The sequence below is a fragment of the Notothenia coriiceps genome, unplaced genomic scaffold, assembly GCF_000735185.1.
Source record: "Notothenia coriiceps isolate Sejong01 unplaced genomic scaffold, NC01 NC01_scaffold00038349, whole genome shotgun sequence".
NCBI lineage: Eukaryota > Metazoa > Chordata > Actinopteri > Perciformes > Nototheniidae > Notothenia > Notothenia coriiceps.
Genome location: NW_011371050.1, coordinates 53,459 through 58,266, shown reverse-complemented (window position 1 = coordinate 58,266; position 4,808 = coordinate 53,459). Strand labels below are relative to the sequence as shown.

The 4,808-nt window shown below is 42.6% G+C and overlaps 1 protein-coding gene across 1 annotated transcript in view; it reads left to right on the top strand.

Annotated features, from left to right (window-relative positions):
* kif5ab (kinesin family member 5A, b) overlaps positions 1-4,808 on the top strand; it is an 83,921-nt gene that overhangs the window by 26,670 nt on the left and 52,443 nt on the right. The window lies entirely within an intron of this gene.

Sequence of the window (4,808 nt, the reverse complement as noted above, 5' to 3'; positions counted from 1 at the left end):
TTCAAAACTTGTGTTTATGCTACCAATTATTAAGTAAGTGGTAATTAAAAACACCTCTGATTGTAGAGGAAAAGCCTTCTCCCCTAACTCAAATAACTTTGTTGCTTTAAGACAATTTCATTAGAATTTTTCTTAACTCAATAAACATCGATGCAAACTGTTGCGTTGATTTTCTTTGTTGAGCCAAGGCATTTGTTTTTAGAGTGTGCCTAAAAACATGGACATTCAGGTTATGAGGTTCAAACACAATATGCATTTAGTTTCAATGGGAGAAATATGGGATCCATTACTTTTAACTCAATGTCACATTATTTTAGCTTTTGCTGCTTTGATTTTGAAGGTACTTTTGTAAAAAACAGGTAGTCTAACAGTCCCCTGGTTCTTACTGTGCATCTATGCGGCTTCTCCCCCGTGTGACGCCTCATGTGGACCACCAGCATGTACTGAGCCTTGAAAGGCTTCTGCTCCCGCGAACACTCGTCCCAGCGACACACAAACTCCTTCTTCTCACCGTGGATGTGGTCGTTGTTGATATGCTGAGGAGACAATATCATAAGAGTAAATCATCACAACAGAGCATAACATATGTTTGTGATAGAGACGCTGTGAAAAATGTCAAAGCAAGACACCAAGTTTGTGAGCATGTGTGTTACTAAAAATGAGTCAGCATTTTCTTGTCTTTTTCCCACCAGAAAATGCTCCCTCTTTCATGTGTCCATGGGTTTGTCCACACACACAGTTTGAGTGATGATGCCATCCATTATGGCTGACAGTTATTATGCATCTGTCAACAGGAAACAAAAACTATAAAAGCTTGTTTTGTTTTTTCAGGCTCTGAGTGTTGGTTTCTCAAGGAAGAGGAACTTCCTCAGTAAAAGTGATCAGGAAAAGGATTTGTTTTAACCTACGTTATCTTCCACTTGGAACTTTTGCTGGATCATTCCTTCAGTAAGAGACACGCAATATTTCCTGCTTGATTTTTTAAAATTAAATTCTCTCAAAATCTAAAACACCTCAATAATGAAATCTCAGATAATTCTGTTTTAAATGGTCCATCTATACATCAAACACATTATACATGTTTAATGTAATTCAAGCATGTTTTCCACTGCCTAGAAATATATCACGTTTAGGATTTAGTTTGTAAAATAAATGATTTCCACTGATGGGGAAAGAGGAAGCCACTACAATAGATATGCTGTAGTACCTTGCCGGTTAGCTTAACATGTTTCATCAGACTTAAAGACTTACATTGCTGACACACAAACCTAGACTAAGACATTTTCATCCTGTGCACCACACACAAATATCCACACCTCCAGAGGAACCACTTCATTTCCTGAGGACATCCAGGCCCTCAAATGCCACCACTTTTGTGGCAACTCTCCACCAGTAGGAACGCTCAGTGGTTGATTCTGCTGAGATCTATTCTGGGTGAGGAGGAGGAACGGAAATGAGTGGAGGCCTCTGTTTTATGGTTACACACGGCTGTGAACCGATAATATTTTGGTGACTCTTGAAACAGGAATACTTTGGTTAAGGCAGAAGCCAGAAGAGGTGTGTTTTTGTTCTGATATTAACCTTGTGTGAAACCCTTGGTGTGCTGGGGAGATGCTGTCTGGAATATTTGCAACAAAAATTGCTACTACAGTAAACCCCTGAATTTTTGGTTGGATTTTGAGAGAAAGCTGAGGCCTTTTGAAAAACCCAATGGTCCTGTGAGGATTAAAGAATGTGTTGGCCTCAAATTGACCATCCACACCCAAGATCAAACCACAGATCGTCTGCTAGACTTCTTAATTATGCCGGTGAGCTCTCACAAGGTTTGTGGCTCGGCAGCTGGTTTGAGTGCAAAGGTTCTTGAAGGTAATCGCGGTCCTGACTTTGGCCAACACTTCCTATAATCTGTGGGTCTGTGGACCTGACACATGCCCCTTCTACCACTACTCTGACTGACTGACAGCCGGTCAGAAAGGGGAGAAGCAAGGAGAGAAGTTGGCCTTGAAAAGAGGGCGGCATGAGGGTCTCTAACTCCAGAGCTTTTGGCATGACGATGGATTTATGGCTGGCCCTCTGGGCGTTAGGGGCGGAGGGTGTTGTTGGGAGTGTTAAGGGTTAGGGGTCATGGGGCAGAAGGGTTGGGGGTGGGACGGGGGGCACAGCTGCAGGGCTTGGGCTTGAATTTGGCGAGAGCTGGCAGGTTCATTAACGCTGCGCGTGTCAACCCAACAGGAAAGGATGTGTTAGTGGGCAGCTTTCTGCAGGGATTTAATGAGAAGCAGAAGAGTGTTTGAACTTTTCACTTTCTACACAACAAAATGCAATTTTTCTGATGGCACAGTTTGAGATTTTCACTATGTTAATGACATTGTCCAGAATTGCTTGGAGAGACATGCCTGTAACAAACTTGACATTGGAGGGTGTGTTTTAACAGAGGAATTTACAGTTGTAAAGTCTACATGCTGCAGCAACTTATGGCCTTTCACAGATGAAAGTGGGAACCAAGCTTTGTGTTTTTGTTACCTTGTATACATTTGATCTAACCAGTCAAAATTGCAATAAGCACACACATTAAAGAAATAAACATTTCTCAGCAATCGATTGATCTGTAGACCGGCTCTCCTATCCTTCCGTGTAAACCTAACTAGCCAACATAGAGGGCGGAACCTTTTCTTGAGAGACAAACTGACACCTACACTTTGACCACCACTTGACACTTTACTGCTTTTTCTTCTCTGCTACAATTAGCAGCACCTGCCTTCTCTAAGCAGATACACTGTCACTCTCTCTTTTTCTTTTGTGTTCTTCTACACACTTGTTTTGCACTGAGCTGTTTCACTAAGGAGCCCAGCTAACCCTAACATGACCATAGCTTGCCAGAACTTCCTGTAATAGGCGTAAAGGTCGAAGCCTACATGAACCACATCTGTCAATCAGACCAAGGTCCGGCTGTTTGGTCCCGACAGTGTTCTGAGAGAGGATTCACACCTGTAGTTTTCTTTCGGATCAAGCTGTAGAGTTCAAACTAAACGAAAGTATGTGTGAAAGGGTTAGAGATGCCATCACTCACATGAACGAGTTGGTCCTGGGTGTCGTATTCCTTGGAGCAGCCCTCCCAGTGGCAGTTGGTCTCATATATGGCCTCAGGCTCCTGCTTGCACTCGTCTTTGTCCAGATCCTCACTCAGGTCCAAGATCCCCCCACAATGATCCTGGAGAAAGGGACAGCACTTTGTCAGGGGGGCTAACAAACAGTACATATCTAGGTATCCATTAAGACATCTACAAAATAAAAACATGCCAACACTGACTACATCTTTTACCAGAATCCGTGGTCAATATGTTACAGAAGCATTCTCTACTATTTAGCATGTCTCTTATCTTTTCAGTTTTTTTTAATCCTAGTGAGCTCTTGTTCAATATCAATGTGCGACAACACCTCTTGTCATTGATTAGAGCTACATTTAATCAATTAGATTTGCAACTGCAGTTTCAGAGGGGATATTTTCAGAGGGGATATTTTCACTGTACAGTATCTGAAGCTGTTATAGAGATAACTGAAAATCTATGCAGTAGAAAGCTAAAAAATCATGGTCTGGAGTGTGTTACATTACATTTTATTTTTGTTATGTTAGGATTTCAGTCCACTATTGTTGGATTTTCTTACATGAGATGATGGTGAGATGGGCAGTGGACCCTCTGCTTCCGTCTTAACCTTTGACCTCTTGGTGGTCAATGGGTTGACTGTGCTACTCACTGCTGGGTCTCCACTGGCGTTCTGAAGAACAGAAAATAATGGAGACAGGGTTTTTAATACAGCGGTAATGATTTTCTTCACTTAAAAAAGATGAAATGTTGACTATAAATAAATGTATTATGTCAACAGATTCCACACAACAGTATAAGGGTGGTTGAAAGCGATACTATTAAAGGTGGGGTAGGTAATTTTGGAGAAACCAGCTCGAGTGCGCTAGAATTTGAAAATACACAACTCGAGAAAATCTGCCACTTCCTTACAGAACCCCTCCTCCAACACATACGAACGTGCACATGACCAATGAGGGCACGAGATAAGTTTGTGCACAGATCGAAGGCTGACAGGCAGGTAGGCCATCCAGTTATTTTAGCCGGGCCGGCTAAAATGATTGGTCGTGCTTTTTACAGTACTACGGCTTCCACAGATGACTTTTTTTTATGGATTTATTCATTGCTATCAGGATGTTAAGAGCATTCCATGGAATATAACAAAAAGTGTATCTCGAGCCGGTTNCAGTGTTGGGTGTAACGCGTTACAAAAGTAATATATTACTTTTTGCTGTACGGGTAATATATTACCCACATTTCATTAGTAATGCGATACATTACTTCGTTACAGCAAAAAGTAATATATTACTTTTGTAACGCGTTACACCCAACACTGCTTACGGGACGCTCTAATAACTAAAGCGAACGCACCCGCAAGGACACCTGGCCTCCTATTGGTTGAGGGATTTTGACAGGGTTGTTGCCTATGGTTGTTGCACAAAAGATCCGAGCGCGCACAGAAGAAATCAGACGGCCCCTTCACACGGCGGCGTGCGTTGCCGCTTCAACGCTTCTGCCCATTCACTTTGAATGGGGTGACGTCACGATTCGCCGAACTGCATTGTGGGAGCAAAGCGTAGCTTCTCTCGCGGTGCTCGCTGCAAAAGTAGAGCAATGTTCTACTTTTGCCGCCTCGATGGAGGCGTCAGCCAATCAAATCCCGTTTATGCAAATCTGCCAGTACAAGCGCTAGCCAATCAAACTGCGTGTATGCTGGGAGAGCCA